Raw genomic sequence first — 17,790 nt, forward strand, 5'->3', positions numbered from 1 at the left:
CTAAAAACGACCATCTAACCTACTCGTATCTAACACCCTAACCTTGGGACGCAATTCGTGTCTAATTCTAATGATCTCGAAAGGGTTGCTTTGGGACGCAATTCGTGCGCGGTGCCTAGAAATGGTCTTGAATTTTGACGGCAATTGCCCAGGTCAACGCTTATAATCGTAAGGAGGTACTATCTTTTAGAACTCCGCCATTTTTCCAAAACAAGTTAGATAGTGGCTATAGAGCGAAGAAACCACGATTTTTTTCGAAATGCACCTCTCTTTGAGAGAATTCATATTATCTTTCCTATAGGGCACCTTCGGAGCTAAAATTGTTTCTGAGTAGCTTTTAACTCAAAATGAAAGTCTCCACGGAATTTGATCAAAATCTTTCGCAATCCACCCTGATGTTGATTATAAACAAAAGATAGGTACAACGAACAAAACTAACAAAAGACATGCAAAGCAATGAAATGATTTTTAAAAAAAAACTTCTACGTCTATATTAATGAAATGCAAATTCATGAATTGAATGTAACATTGTTTTATTTTTAAATGAAAACACGAAGAAAAACTCTTCAATCTTCATATTACCATACTTACGAGTACATACACAAATATGAACATTTGCTTGGAGATGGGAAATCATACCTAATAATAATTCAATAAAGAGATAAACTGACGCGAAAGCATTGATATAGTTACCTAAAACGAGCCAGCACGAATTTAGCCGAATTCGCGAGCGGCGAGATGAAAAAAAAAACGAACGAAATAAATTATTACAATAACAGTCGGAGTAAAAAAAAAAAAAGGCCAGACTACCTACGTATAGCGTGCATTTGGGAAAAAGGTCGGTCGCCGTCGCCTCGATCTCGATTCTTCGAATTAAACCGCAAACAAACAAAGAGGCAGGGAAAAAGCTCCACTTGAACCCTTGTACTACATAAATTTCGCCTATTCGTCATGTATTAAAAAAGAAATGGAGAAATTGTACTGCGCCAACGGTGCGGGTACAAGAGTAGGTATATACTAACGTTAAACCCTTCGCTAAGCTATTTTTGCCTTCGTCGTAAAAATTTTTACGGCCGCATTTCACCATTAAAAAGGTACACATAATAAAGTGAACTCTCTCACGTTGACGAAATATTAAGAAAAACAAAATCCCAACTCTCGTAATTTTTAAAAGAACATTGCCAGAAATAAAAAACAAAAAAAGTGGTAGAAAATTTCAACGGCGATATACTTACTTACCTACCTACCTAACCTACACGTACTTTGTAATCTTGCTTCGAATGCTCGAGTTTTCCAATTATCGCTTGGTAGAATGCTCATTAGTGTTGGACTTTTTGCCTTGACGAAATGGATTCGAATTTTTGATCATCTATACGTATGTACTACGTATAGATGTAGTTCAGTTCATAACTAAGCATGTTTTGTGTCTCAATTTCTCCAGGCTTGCAAGGGAACCTCTCGTCGACTTGTCACCTCTGATTTGCCTGAAATTTGGCTGAAATATGTAGTTCATTTATTGATAAAGTTTTTCTAAAAATGGTAAATCTCGAGATTCAAAATTTGATTTGGATACTAAAGTCGACTTCCCGAATTGATTGCGATTATTTTAGAGACGATCTGGAGCCTCCAACAAAAGCTGAGAGTTTTCCAGTACACCGAAAACGCTCCAGATGGCGCTATAGTCAACTTCGGCTGATGAAAATTTGGTTCTGTGATGTTGGTGACATGATCTTTGCGTGTGCCAAATTTCAGCCAAATCGGAGGTGACGAATTGATGAGGTTCCCTATAAATTTTCCTGATAAGATTCGATTTGCTTTGTCGTCCATAAGATTTCCTATGTCGAAGAAGAGGCGTTCAGAGGTCGCCGACTTGACGTTTGGCATGGTCAGAATTTAATACGTTGGGTTGTGTGAATGCTCGTTGGGGATATACGAGTAGTTGCGCTAGAAATCCTGTCTGTTGAAAATTCTTTGTTCTCATTTTACGAAGAAAAATCGCCATCGTTCGATGGTGTGTTTAAAATTCTGCCCCGCTTAAATTTTTAATTTACTTAATATAGATCAACTACATATATTTTATCGATGATGTGTATAAGTTGTGCACTGATATTGCTCCATAAATTCGTCCAACTTCATAAATATCTTAATGAAGAATGTTAATATGACAACGATGCGAGTGCAAACTGCAAACGATAATACAATAACGTCGCGCATATAAAACGCGAGCAATTTTCGAAATTATAAGTTGAAGCGTTTGCATAAGTTTAGAGGGCAACATTGTCAGTTTGAAAATTACATCGAGCTCTTTAATTTTGCAACATCTTTCGTGATAATATTATCTCGTTTAACGACGTTGAAAGAAACATTAAACGGAATAACCTGCACTTTTGACGGATTAAACGAGCACAGACGCATAAGAAAGCTTTTGTAGTGGCAACTTGTGCATCGTGTTTAGAATATGAAAGATTTTTTTTCGAAATACCGCAGAAAACGTGTTTCAGCGCTGATACCTTGATGCAATTACCTAAGATTTATGTTGTAATGATTATCTAAGGCGGGATAAGTTTTTTATTGGAATAGGTATTTGGATGTAGTTTGATGCTATAGTCAACCAAATGCCATTTGAACTTTTGATTCTACATATCAAATCCCTCTATTGGCCAAACAAAAGCCAAGCTAACGCAAGTTTAAAAATTGATTTTAAAAATACTACTCCAACGTTGGCAAGGATTCTAATCCAAATTTAGACTATCAAAATCGGTTCTGTAGTTACCCATAACTCACGTGATTACAAAAAAAAACGACTTTCATTTGCGTTAATCAAAATATGGGTTCGTGCACGTATGATTCTGATACCTAGGTACTCAAGTACTCACCCTTCCCCCTCGTGTTTTGAAAAATTGGTTAAATGAAGTCTTCATCGCAGTGATTATTAACATGGACTGGCATTTAGATACATATAAGAAACTGCCAAAAAGCCGAAGTGCCTAATTCACAGCGGGCAATTATCCTATCATCAACTTGTAGTCGTAAAGCAAAAACGATAGACATTTTATAAATTCAAACAGCATATAAAACTAGACTGGAGGAGGAAAATTTATCGAATTAGGCTCACGAAATGACTGAATGCGACAGCTCGACAGACGAGGCGTCATATACCCAATAAACAATTTGATCGTTGCAATTATAACGTATAAAATATCCTCATAGAAATATACGTCGACGCGACCATATAAAAAATTATAATACTTACATCAGTCGTTTTCAAGTATCTAAATTTAGAATATGTGTTATTGTACTCGTAAACGCTGCAAGACAACCCTCGAATCTGGCGTACAATTTCAACGTCGAGATTAACCCTGTTTCCCCTCCAATGCCTGTTTGAATTCTGTATATATAGGGAAGAAAAAGCATACTACTTATGGTCGAATGGAAATATGTGTCGGATTTAAAGAGCGTTGCTATTAAAGCTAAAAAGGGAGACTTTTTATCATCAACCTCTTCGCCATCTCTTAGTTAAGAAAATATTACCCTTTTGCAAATGGGAGGATAGTGAGAGCTTTCAGCTTTTCTTTCGCTAGCAATGCGTATTATTATTGCGACAGTTACGTTGTTTTTCCCCTCGCCTAAGTAGCGGTTTATTTTTGAGCGCTCTTTATTACGTACCTTGAAGTAGGCAACACGCTCTTCATTTCGAATTATCACGCGCCTGAGAGGAAAAAAAATCCTCGTTTTTAATTTGAATCGAATGCGAGGCAGCGTAGGTGGCTGGTGGGCGCAGAGGCGGTCATGAATTTCGTACGTTTTGTTTGCTTTTATCTTAACCTTAAGCGTTTCGTTAAACCTTATAAAGATTTCTCTGAGGAAATCTGGTCGCAGAATAAAAACTACAAGTATATAACGTTGTTCTTCTCAACGTCGACGTCGACGTCGACGTCGGTCGCTCGCTCTTCTGCGACCGCGGCGTCGGCGGCGTCGTCGTCGCGCGGTTGTAGCCATTTTTACAACCGCTCTAAAAATCTACACCGTGTCGTTATCTCTTTCGCGTGTCCCAAATCGTACGCGAGGTTTTTTCCGACCCCAAAACAGCGCTGAAAAATAAAAAAAATAAAAAAAAAGCAACGAAATACGTAAAAATAGAACGACGACGACGACGACCGAAAGTTACAGTTTGTGTTACGATTGTGGCATATACACGAGTACCGGTATGTTATATGTACGAAGTATTATATTTAGGTAACGATAGAATCGTTTTCAAACATTAACCTTAACCGCGATTAAAAAAATTCACCGTGAACCGCAGCCTCCGTCCCTTATCCCTATAAGCTATGGTGAAATTGCGGTGGTCGCATCGATTTCCAACCGCGCGTTTACTTCTCCTCCGCCACTCCTCACACACTCTACGTATGAACAGTATACTTTATTCTATGGACCTACGTACGTACGTACGTACTCCTCGTACGTTTACCATTTTCTCTGTATTTGTTGGAGTATTTTACGTATTCGTATTCGTATACACGAGTGTCTATTTGTAGGTATAGGCTTATACTGGAGGCGTAGATAAATGTTATATCGTTGATACTACATTGATAAAACCACCTTTATGTCTGGTATGTCACACGTTTACAAATGCCATACTACATATGTGTCGTATTTGAGCATATACACGATTGATTTTAACACAGCCCTTATTCGATGATGTTACAATTACCTATACCTATATACTTACTCGTATTTCATCTGCACGCAATGAACATCTGTTCAATCGAATTTAACAGCTTTGACGTGAATTAACCAAAATACAATATACTTTTCCAATGTGTATACCTAGATGACAACTTGGATAAGATTGGCTTACAATTCGCATTTTCAAGGCGATACCTAATCATAAATATGATCCCTTGTGATCTCCGTAATTATTAGGGTAGATCGTGAAAAAACAGTCGAAGAATTTTGACCAAATTCTGTGGAGACCTTTATTCTGAATTGAACAGTCACTCGGAAAAAATTTTAGCTTCAGAAGTGTCCCTGGGGCTGGAGAGAATGCTCAAAGAGGTGGAGTTTCGAAAAATTGTGTTTTTTAGAATTTTTTTCGCTCCAGGCCCTACTCAACCTGTGTAAGCTCAAGGGCTGTCTCAAAAAAAATGTTTGTAAGAATTAAAATTTTTTTGAAATTTTTTTTGTGACCCAAATGGTAGACAGTACTGTAGGTATACATTTTTTTTTAATAAGGTTATTGAAAAGAGAATGAACTCTCAAAAAAGAAGGTAATTAGAGGAAAAATTGACGCTGTGATTCAGACCAAGTTACGTAAGTACGTATAGGTAGGTAATCATGTTAAAAATTAAAATAAATAATGTACAGTATGTTTGGAAATTCTTCAAAATCTTGACAAAATAGCGTATGTCAACGGTATTCAGGCTCTTCTCTTAAATTTACCTCTAAATTCCATCTCCGAGATGATTTCCTGCGAAGAAAAAAAAAAGTCAACAAAATCTTATCAAAAACTCGACTCGACAGTTGACTGTTGATTTTAGATTCAGAAATCGTAGCGCTAAACAACTCTCCTTTAATACATTCAAAAACGCTCACTGTCAACGTATTTTTCGGTTCATTTTCTAGCTGCGGGCTAGATTTACACCAATGAAACACTATTCATGTGACAGGCACTTTTTCTGTAATAGGAATTTTCACAATTGGAAAAGCCGTTTTTCCGGCCTCCGTATACAATATTGTTCAATTCGAAACAATCAAAAAAAGTCTTATCTAGTTGAGGAGAAAATTTCATATAGATATATAATCTAATACACTACACCATATAGTACGTATTACGTATAGCTATACGTACGTACTACGTACAAGTATAATATTGTGAAAATGCAATAAAATGAAAAAAATAAAATACAGTACGAACGTAGTAGTAGGTACACGACGTAGGCTATGAGAAATTATATCCTTATATTCGCCTCCGTTATTCTTTTATTATTTCGCTGCTTGTAACAAAGACGACATCGTTAACACGTTAAAATCCTACGACATCAGGTTCAGGCTCAATTTCGCGGACTTGGAGTGCTCGCCTTTATGTGCATATTCGTATACGAGTTCGAGTAGGTATAGTGTATACCAGCGTATCGAAAGAATAAAAATAAATCCCTGATTTACAACCTAATGTAAAACAGTTTAACGAGATCAAAAACATTTTTATTAAGGTTAAAAAGCTCTTTTTATCAGGCTGCAAACGCGTATAGTAATGCATATTAGATGAAATATTATAATCCTAGTTTTCTCGTGCGAGCCAACACATTATTAGCTGTACGATGAAAATTTTTCCAGCTCTTTGCTCAAAATTCAAGTTGGTTAGGTGTTGGAATCTATTCCCTAAAACGTTCGAACATTTTTGTGAAATTTTTTTTCAAGTTTTTGAGATTGGTAGGAACCTACAATTTGGGGGGGGGGGTGCATGTTGAAAGTTTCAGTTTGTAGCAAACGTAGGTTAGCCCTGCAGGGCTGCAGATAAATCAGAAAAACTTATCTAGAGGTACTGTATTGTCAATTCGTATTTACGGCAAACTGGTTAGGCAACTTTATTAACACTCACGAATTGGATTCATTACAAAGAAGTTTATCAAAGAAGTAGGAATTGTACCTACTGTTTTTGTTTTTGTTTTTGTTTTTTTTTTGGAACAGAACAATAATGGAAAAATTATATCTTCGAACAACAGGGTAAAGATTTCACCTCTTTTTCTGCACCTACCCTTTTACTTTTGCTCTGAGAGGACTGGACTTCATTTGTAAATTAGGGTCAAGCGAAATTCAAAGGAGGATGGAACTGAAAAGATTGTATGAAAAATCCTGTTGATGGATGAAGAAAAAAACGTGAATTTTGATCAAAGGACTATTTGGGAATTGAAATGGTCAAAACTTTGAAGTGCCCTGAAAGTTGGCAGAAAACAATCCCGGGATTGAAGTTTTCGAAAATTGAATTTTCAATCGTCTTTCTCCATGTCAATAATTTTTTTTCAGAAAACTTCACTTTCAAGATAAATAAATAGATCTATTGTGAAATAATTTGGACTTAGGCCTAATTTGATAGGAAATAGACATGGGATCACTATCCTTAAACAGGAGAAGAACGATGATGATCGTCTTTGAGCGCACAAAAGGATGTATCCTCTCTGGCTTATGTCCAATCGATCAACGTAGAGAGCGAACTTTACGAAGCCATAACTAAATTTTTCAAGGCCTTGCCCAGAATTTGGTCTATTCTGAAAGTTGGGGATTTTTCACTCTTCTATTGTGCCATTTCGAAAATCAAAAATGCGTCTTTTTTGATATCTTAGACGCATATGTACCTACACTACCTACAGGGTCATTCAAAAAAGACTGTACAACTTCAAACGCGCGTTATAAAACAACAGTGCATTTTAGCGCCGATCTCTTGGCAGCACTGAATTCCTTGAAGAATTTCATTTTTAAATCATTCCCCACAAAGTCAGTTTGGTATAAAGGTTCGGCTGTCAGAACGATTTTAAACAAGTACATTTTTACACAAAAGCTCATTTTTACCATATCACAACTTTTGAAAATCGAAAGCTTGGATACTGAGCAAGAAAGTTTTATGAAAAAGTTCAACTGTCTGCGTGGAAAGAAGCGTTTTCTCACAAATTTCAAATCGTGCAAGTTGTGCACGAGTTTTTTTCAGTTCAACTTCACTGCACTGAACTGATTATCGAGCACGTCACCAAAATTCATTTTTTGTTGAATTTTATGGAGAGAGTGTTTATTTTGGGTCTCTCTGGCTTCTTTCCACGCGGACAGTTGAACTTTTTCGTAAAACTTTCTTGCTCAGTACCAAAGCTTTCGATTTTCAAAGGTTGTGACATGGTAAAAATGAGCTTTTGTGTAAAAATGTACTTGTTTACAAAAATCGTTCTGACAGCCGAACGTTTATACCAAACTGACTTTGTGGGGAGTGTTTTAAAAATGAAATTCTTCAAGGAATTCAGTGCTGCCAAGAGATCGGCGCTAAAATGCACTGTTGTTTTATAACGCGCGTTTGAAGCTGTACAGTCTTTTCTGAATGATCCTGTATAAAACATCAAATTTTGGGGATGTAAAAATGCCAACCAACTGAGCACTTTTTGCTAGACTTGTGGACTCGTCTTCCTAGAAAGTTCAGTCTTTCTTACGATGAAATCTCTTTGATACCTCTAGTATTTATAATTGATAGTTCTCATCAGTAAGTAGTTTAAAAGATGTTCCTTGTCAAGAGAAATCATTCGAGGTGTTCTGATTTATATATTTTTAGACTTTCAGTTGCGCCCCTACCCTCAAAAAACGCTTGCACACTATGGGCCTTAGGGAGACGAATTTAGAAATTTTCGTTCCCTAAATAATTAAATTTTCTGATCAGTTTTCTACATTTTTTTCAAATTTTTTTGTATTGTCTTGAATGATGTAATGTTCGTATAGAGAAATTCGTAGCTACGAGTGATTGTAAGTAGGTAGGTATCAGAACAGTTCTCGCACCTGAAGAAAAAAGATGAGCGTTTTTGATTGCGACGATAGACTCATCCAAACTATCTATTCTTTGAAATTGTTTTTAGACAATTTTGAAATATTATATGTAGTACGACATTTATATAAAAATACGTTAGAATCGTTTGAAAAAAAAATTCTTTGGGACGATGAAGACGTAGCACTTTGGAAAATTTATAAAAACGTGCAGGCAGATATCAAGGGTTGGTATTTGCAAGACGACACAACGAGCTTGTTGAAAAATTTTGTACTGTACGAAACTAGCGCTATGTTTCTTTTTTGAACAATACGTTACGAGTTTTTCCAGCCAAACGATCTTTCTGTTGTTTCACTTTTCGCATTTCGCATAAGCTACCGAAAAAAAGATGTTATTTATACTCGTATACGCGGACGCGCTTGTGCTTTAGTTTCTGTTGTTTTACGTACCTATATTATTCACATACACACGATTTGTATAGCATATATCTATACCAATAAGCCATAAACACTTTTCTCGCCCTAGGGATAATTGAAAAATAAAATTTCTCCATTGAGCATCGCCCCCGTATAGTTTTCGAAACATATTTCAAGAGCAAGAGGTTCGCGAGAACGCGATCTGCGAAAGCGTAAAATAAAAGCTCTAAAATAACGTATGTAAAAGCAGCCCGCGTTCGGATAAATAAGAGAGAGAATAAAAAAGGAAAGTCGTTAATAGCGAATATATTATTTTGATTCGGTTCTAAAGAGTATACTGTTGACCTTTTTATATTTGCCAAAAAAAAGAAGCGGAAAAAGGCCAGAAAAAATATTCAGCCTCGAGTCCAACGGGCGGTGTACAATCAAGAATGGTACCTACTACCTACTTACCTATACGCATTTGTAATGGGATATCTTTTGACAACGGAGTAGGTACGCTGCTTGTCGATCGTTAATCACCGAAAAAGCTATTCTTTTCTGGTAGCCAGCTTGTTCCTGTAGAGTTTGGCGTATGCCAAGAATTTCGAATAATATGATGTTCAGATTTAATTATCCGTGTTAAATGAAAGGGCGAAACGTTATACCTTCGTAGTTACCTCATAGTATAGGTAGGGTATACCTAGTTGATGATGTAAAAAATGGAACATGTTAGTGCTCTTTAACAGACTCCTTGTTATACTACGAAAGGTTTAACACCACTGTCGCCTCATCTATCAGCGTACTCGTACAAGCCGGTATGTTTTTGAAATTACTTAATTAGAGTGCGCTCTACCCGCTTACCATATGTCGCCTACATCTACTGTAGATTTACTCTCACGTGTTTATTGTATATGAGGAAAATGCGCACGTGTGTCTGTGTATAGTGTATGAGTGTATACTCGTTTACGAGTATATGGTAGTACAAGTACCTTACCATACCTACCGCGCCACACTAGGGCAAATATTAAGGGTATTTGTTTCGAGATTAATTAATTACACGGCTGAGCCTTTTTAAAGATATACTGTTGACGCTGCAATTTGATCTTTCGCTTTTGCTGGCGCACGCGGCGCGGCGGCATCCTCGTCTTTTCTCTTCTCTTTTCGAGTTCGGCGCGCGAATTTTAATTTATCACGCGTTTTCTATACGTAGGTACCTACCTACTCTTACCTACGTGTATACTTACGCATAAATACTAGAGTACACAACAGCGAAGAGGGTTACAAGTACCTACGACTTTGCGAGCCCTCTTGTTTAACCATTTATCCGCCACGAGTGTTGCTTGTTTTTGTACCATACAACAACTTCTTCAAGTTCTAAATAACTTTTCACCTCTACTCGTTTCTATACGCTAATACCTACAACAATTTCTCAAGCTTCCAAAATTCAAGGGAATATCGTGAAATTGAAGGGAAGAGAGGAAAGGAAACACATAAAATGAATTTTTCAACTCAAATATGTCCAAAAACGCTTCGTTTTTGAGCTGTACTGCTTTGAAATTGGAGTAGTTTTTTCTTTCAAACATGGTTCCAAAACGAGCATATGAATTGACACGTACGTTTTGTGTGAATTACTTCATTTTTGAATAAACTGCTCATCTTTTTGAACTCTGAGAAGTCGTATAGTATGTTACTGTTGAAAAGTTGCAAAAGATGTACTTATAGTCAATGTTTTCAAAACCTTGGTTGGACATGACATCAGAAATTCTTACCAACTTGTTCAAAAATCCAGATTTTGATCGATTTCAATACCTGAGAACTTTCCTCCCCTCATCCCTTCGCAAAGATAACATCAAATTATAAAAAGCAATCCAAAATCATCAATTTTTGAGATTTTCAACTTGTAAAAAATAGAATTTTCAACTCGTTACGTACGATTTGCGAATCACCAGCTCTAATTGATTGAAAATGTTGATTTTACAACAGGATTAAATTTTCAGCTGTCGAAGTTGATTACATGCCTTCTGAGGTGATTTGAAATTTGCTGGAGAAAACTCAACTTCTTCTGAAGGCTTCAGATTGGCCTAGAACTGATCGAAATCGATTCGAAGGGTGAAGTCTGGAGGGAGGGTAGAAAAAGTCTTGATAATTTTCGAATAATTTGAGACATCTAACTTGTAATGAATAGGTACTCTTTTTAATTCGTCGCCTTGGATTTTTTCTATCCACTTGAATTTCAATTCATTTCTTTTCATAATGCACGATTTTTTCGTTGAACAATTTTTCCCATCATTCATACAACATCCTTTCCACCATTAAAAATTCGTTTCATAAAAAACCAACACTAGATTAGTGTTCAGTGAGTCAAAATCCCCTGATTAGCATACTTTTAGTTTTCGCGATCGTTTCGATAAAATTTTCGAAATTCATATTTTTCCATAATTTTAGTACCTACATATGTAGATGCAAGAAAAATTCATCGATGAGTTTGGTCAAAATGATCGTGAAAATTATGGTGATCAGGGTATTTTGAGCGGCCTCAGCGTTGGTTTTTCATAAAAGAAATTTTTAATGGTGGAAAAATGCTTTCAAGCCCATGAAAAATTGTAATTTTGGCAAACCGTCAATCTTCAAGCACTTGGTAGAGGGCTAAAAGTGTAGGTAATGGAGGTTCAGAAACTCAAATTGCAACTCTTCAGGGGAGTGATCAAGATATTACACAAGTTAATACTACCCAAAAGTTTAAAAAAACGATTTTTTCAAAAATAATCCTAATTTGAGGATCCCTGGCTCAGCCACCTCAACAGCTGGGGGGCGGGGGCTCGACATTTTGGGTAGTCTCCCACTCAAAGTAAACTTCCCCATCAATTTTTATCCAAATCCAGGATATAGTTTTTGTTTTTTCGATCCACCGCGGTACACCGTACCTACCAGATTACCCCTTTACACTTTCACATTAAGTGAAAACTGTTGAGCTTCTGAGTAGTACAGACAGGGCCGTCTAGAACCAATGCGGGCTTGGGCTAAATATCATGTTGGGCCCCCATTTCTAAAGCCGAAGCTATATTGAAGTTTTTGAGAGGGGGGTCAACTGAAAATTTGTCTATCGATGTGGGAGAAAAATATCTATTTTGCTAATTGATATAAAATATTTATATGTCTTATGAAAATTTTTATGTAATTTATTTTTCATTTTTTGAGATCTCAAAAATAATGTTATTTAAATTTGTTGATTCTAAAACGACAAACAAATTCGCCCGAGCAAAGCGAGGGTGCGAGCTTTTGAAAATTTTTGTTTCGAAATGTCTAAAAACGAGTTTTTTTTTAAGCCGAGGGCTCTCAAAAATTTATGCTGTGAGAGGCATAAAAACAATTTTTTTTTGTGAGAACTTCATTTTTTGGCTTTAAAACATGTTTTTTTTTAGAAATTTATATAAGGGAGAGGGTGGATGTTTTGGACACTTTTCTTTGATTTGAAATTTCAAGCGATAGGAAACACCTAGAAAGGTGGGGTTGGTCTCATTTGAAAGAGGATCTCAATGCGCACATTTTGACTTACTAGAAAAATTTTTAAGTTGCAAACTGAACAAACCATTAGACTTTGAAAAAACACCATTTTGGGTGGATGTGTTGGACAGCAGTGGAATGTTTTGGATACGATAGGTGGATGTCTTGGACATGCTGAGAAAAGAGGTTTTTTTTAATGTTTATTTTTGGAAATCCCAAATTTCAATCCGTTAGAAATCAATTGTCAGTATCTGTCCACAATTTCACACAATTTCAGTTGACTCGGATTGTTTTTAATATTAGTGAGGCAATGTTGAAGAGTCGACTTTTTTATGCCATATTTTTCAGCCAGTGCTGGCCTGCTCGAATCGACATATTTTCAAGAGGCAACTTCAAATCGTTCTTGATTAGCATTTAACATTCCAGACTTATTAAAAGTCTTTCCTGGATTTGTCGGATAAAACTGAGGCATTCTTACACCCAAACATAACAAATTAACACAAATTTATCGCAGTGTCCAAAACATCCCCACTATGCCATTACTACTTAAACTGGCTGTGGGAAAAAAGTATCAGCTTTTCACGAAAAGGTAATTAGTGATTATTGACGAGAAGGAATCAGAGATTTCATTTTACTTGGGCTCTTGAGGAAATTCCTCACGGTTATTATTCAGGAGCTCAAAATGTGAGACAAAAATTTTTTCCAAAAACAGCACTTTAAAACAAAAGCTGAAATATTTTCATCACACGAGTTGGTATCCGGTAAATGTTGTCAAATATCAGTTGTGGTATGACCTTGTCACATAATAGTGAAAACCCCGTCAAAAAAAATCAAATCAACTCGTCAAACCAGCAACTGTCCAAAACATCCTCCCTCTCCTTAATTATGAAAAGAAAAAGGAAACAAGCCCGAGCGAAGCGAGGGCAAAAGCTTTTGAAAATTTGTGTTTCGAGAAGTAAAAAGTACCTACTATTTTCATTTCATCATAGGCCCTTATTTTGCCGGACCTGAGGCAAACTGCCCTCCTCTCGACGGCCCTGAGTACAGAGGACCAAAAATGCAGTCCTGGAAGTACGGTCATTTTTAAGAAAAACGTGGTTTTTTGCCACTGTTTCGTACTCTACGTTTTCAGAACCTCGGACCGCTCTTCTAAAAAGATGCAGTTTGAGTCTCTAAACCTCCCAAAGAGAATTTTAAATAAATCACAGCTCACAACTGCCCCCTTTCTCTAAAACGAATAATCTCGCAAACTTATTTTTAGGGGTGGCAGATTTATCTGATTCTTTCCACGCGAACCTTCATTTATTTAATCCTAAAATGATCATAATGAATTACCCGGGGAAAAAAGTTCAAACTTGGCCATACATGATTATGTATGACGACTTCATACATGATCATACTAAAAAATTGTCCCCCACATGCTCATGTATGGATCATTTGTATGAAATTGCATGTTTTATATCATACATTTTATTCTATAATCTAGAAAAGTGTCTATAATCTGGAAAAATGTCTGAAATTCATTTATCCACATTTGTCTTGCATTCTTAGCACATCTTATGTACTTATACCATTCAGCAAATCATCCCATATATTTTATACTGACAATATTTTTTTTATAAAAATTCATACATTCTCGAATTTTAAGTATGATCATACATGTTCATGTTAAAAAAAATCCCCGCATTTACACATGATCATGGTTACACTAAATCATACTTGATCATACATGATCATATATGACATGTATGATCATGTGGGGGACAATTTTGTAACATGAGCATGTATGGAAACTTCGGTTTATGTATGATCATGTATGCTCGAGTTCATCCACCATACATGATCATGTATGGCCAAGTTTGAACTTTTTTCCCCGGGTATACCTACTCAGTGATTTTCCTCTCGCCAATTTTAATGTTTAATAATGCCAATATTTGAGGATTGATTTTGGCTTTGTGAAACTGACTGAGCTGATTTCAGTCGAATGTACAAAATGTTCCATTCTGAAATTACGAGTACATATATTCTACGCATATTATAACATGACTTTTGATCTTTAAATCTAACAGCATTGAATTATTGGTGATAATGTGATATCCATCAAAATCGTCGTAAACTGGTTATGTGAATTTCACACTTACTTAATCATTACGTTGAACTTCTCAATCTTCCCTCTCCTCAATCGTTAATAATGTAAACATGCATTTATTCTGTTGAACTCCGTTGGAGTTCTACGAAATATGTCACGTGAGAATTTATTTTAAAACTCATTTTACACGAGGTGTATTGCAGAATAAAAAACAATGTTTATTACATCGTTCCGCTTCCCTTTCGCTGAAAAGATGCTTTAATGATAATTTCAGTTATTTCCACGAAATTACATCGTTGTTTTTTATTACTCGGGTAGCGACTATACACAAGTACACCAATTTGCCAACGCACGGCGGCGGCGCGGCGTAAGCTATCGAGAGTCGTCGTATCAACTTAAAAATTCAATTTCAACCTTTGCCTTTGGTAGGTGCGGTAAAGGCCTACGAGAATAACACACATACCTACTCCTAGAAAAATCCTCAAAAGACGCAAAACAGGGGTAGGACCAGACCCCCTACTCACCCAGGCCGAATATAAAATGCGACTCTTTGCGTAAGTACCTACGCATAATACTCGTACTAGCTGGTGAAGCGCATAGAGAGCGAGAGAGACAGACAGACAGAAACGGATTAAACTGCCACACCGCCTGTAGTTTTATAGTTATGGAGCGCGCGGCTTTTTAAACACGAATTTCACAACGGCTGAAACATTTCGTATTGCCGCGTATTACGCTTTAGGAGATTTTCTTGTACTCGACTCTCGACTATGATACCAATAATTAATTCATCAACCGGCGGCGGCTTAACATCTGAAACGAGAATAATAAACATCCGGCCACGAAAATTCCGCCCATTATGGCGAGCTCTGCCCTAAGTACACTTTAGAACTTTAGAGCAATTTTAAACGGGTTACTTCGACGGAATAATGGCGGAAATTTACTGAAAAATTGAAACCAAATATGCCAGTGGTGAGATTGTCTTGATTTTTTTCCTCCGTTCACGTTGAATGGCGTGGTTTTTCAACCTGGCCGTATTCTCAACGAAATAAGGTAGGTATATTTCGCTCGATTGTTTCGGTTTAAGTATTTTTTCCCTCTCTTTCTTTTGGCAACAGAGGTGGATCGAGGAAAGAAAACGGAGCGAAATTTTCCACTTTTGACGAAAAAAAAAATGGAAATCTTTCTCAACGAATGTGGGTGGAATTGTTTTTTAATAATAGGTACTCGAAATACCTACGTTAGCATTTAATATGCAGTATGCACATACGTCCAAGTTTACTCCAATTTTATTTCTCATGTTTGCCTTTGTTTGGCATCTAATCATATGCAGTAGCACTCAACGCGTCTACGTATTTGTACCATGCTTACCGAGTTTGGTATAAAACCCACTCGTTTCGAAATCGTACACCAAATACAGATTTTCATCCCTTTTAGCACATCATTTCCAGACCCAGGTTCCCGAATTCAAAACAGAAATCTCATCGTCAAACGTTGAAAAATTTCAATTACCTACTCCATTCTCTGTGTTTCAGCTCGCTGAAAAAATTCGAATTAAATTTCGCGCGTTTTCTAAAAAAAAAAAAAAAAAGAACTATAGAAGAAAAAACTTCTTAAAACGTTTTTATAAAATCGCATTGGCAAACGAATTACTTATAGCTGTCAATTCCGCACTCCTCCTGTGTAAATTTCGCCGCTATTTTTACTTCAAAAAGCGTACTTTCAATAATTTATAAAGGGTTACTTCTTAGCGAACAGTTTAATAAATTTCATTCGCGAGTTTTTGGGTGTTTTTTATACCCGATTTGGTGGCAAGATGGTGGAAAAATACTCGTTGCAGAGGGAGAAATGCGGAACAAAGGGAGGTATCAGATTATGCATTGTGAATGATAATAGGCTGCGCGCAGTATCATGTTCTTCTTACAAGAGTGGAATGAGAAGAGAAGTTGATTTTTATTGCTGTAAAATATTTCTGTTCGTTTGCTCAGCAGCTTATTTCGAATGCACTCGAGTTTTTAGGGAGAAAATAGCTGAATAAAAATCCTAAAACAAACTTATAAATGTTTACCAGTCGTTTGGGTGTAGTTTTAAGTCTGCTATGAGACCTTCTACTCTCTTTTCACCTTTATAGTGCCTTTTAACTAACTATAAAGTTATGTTTTAAATATCTATAGTCTATTGGGAAAAACTGGAAATTTTATGCACCCCCTTTTAGTGTTTTTTTTACATGTGGCACAGTCTACAAAGTATAACTCGTGTTAAAGAAATTTTTTTCATTTTGGACTTATTTTGGAATTTCTCCTTTCAAAGGGGGGGGGGGTGAATCCGGCGGTATTCACTTCTCCTCGGAAATTGGTAAAAAAAAATTAAATTAAAATTCTTTAAAAGCATCCTAAGTAGGTGCCTGCAACTGATTATTTTCCCATCGGTTTTTATGAGTTTTAAAAAGTATACGTATAAAGCAGCTCAATTTTGGGGGGAAAATTCCAAAAAATTACGATCTGCAGCACGTCGATTCAAACATAGGCCTATTGCTTTTTCTTCTAAAAATGTATTCCTCATTCATTTTTAATTGTGGTAATAGTCTGTTGGAAAATCTCATTGATATCGAAGCAGAACATCTCATAAGGTTTCCTTTATCAATATACAGGGTGTTCCAACTTCGATCGGAAAGCTGGCGTATGGTGATAGTACTCGGCGAGACGAACAAAATTTGTTATGTACACAAGTAGTCTATCTTGTGAATTGAAGGAGCCACGTGCTCCGCAAAACTAGAAATTCACTCATTTGAAAGGTTCATCAAAAATAAGGAAATGTTTGAATCATTCAAATGATGCCCGAAGCCCATAGTACTCGAGTGGACAAACAGAAAATGTTATTATGACAAATTGCCTATCTTCGAAATTGAAGGGGCAAACTTGATTCAAAATTTCCAAATTTGTCTTGCTCTAAATTTTGAAAATTTTGAATTTTCAAATCGTGTTTGCGCCTTCAATTTTTAAGATAGACAATTTGTCATAATAACTTTTTTTGTTTGTCCACTCGAGTACTATGGGTTATTGAAGTCATTTCAATGATGCAGACATTTTCTTACTATCTGTGAATTGCAGAAGTTACACCATCCAATTTTGAAAAATTTGCCAAAAATGAGAAAATGTTTGGATCATTTAAATCACTCCAGTAACTCACAGTATTTGGGTATACCCACAAATTGTCTATTTTCAAAATTGAAGGCGCAAACACGATTTGAAAATTCAAAATTTTCAAAATGTAGAGCAAGACAAATT

At 36.3% G+C, this 17,790-nt stretch overlaps 1 protein-coding gene across 1 annotated transcript in view; it reads left to right on the forward strand.

Moving 5' to 3' along the window:
* The window catches only part of LOC135832603 (uncharacterized), a 142,757-nt gene that overhangs the window by 111,320 nt on the left and 13,647 nt on the right, over window positions 1-17,790 (forward strand). The window lies entirely within an intron of this gene.

This window comes from Planococcus citri, chromosome 1 (assembly GCF_950023065.1).
Source record: "Planococcus citri chromosome 1, ihPlaCitr1.1, whole genome shotgun sequence".
Lineage (NCBI taxonomy): Eukaryota > Metazoa > Arthropoda > Insecta > Hemiptera > Pseudococcidae > Planococcus > Planococcus citri.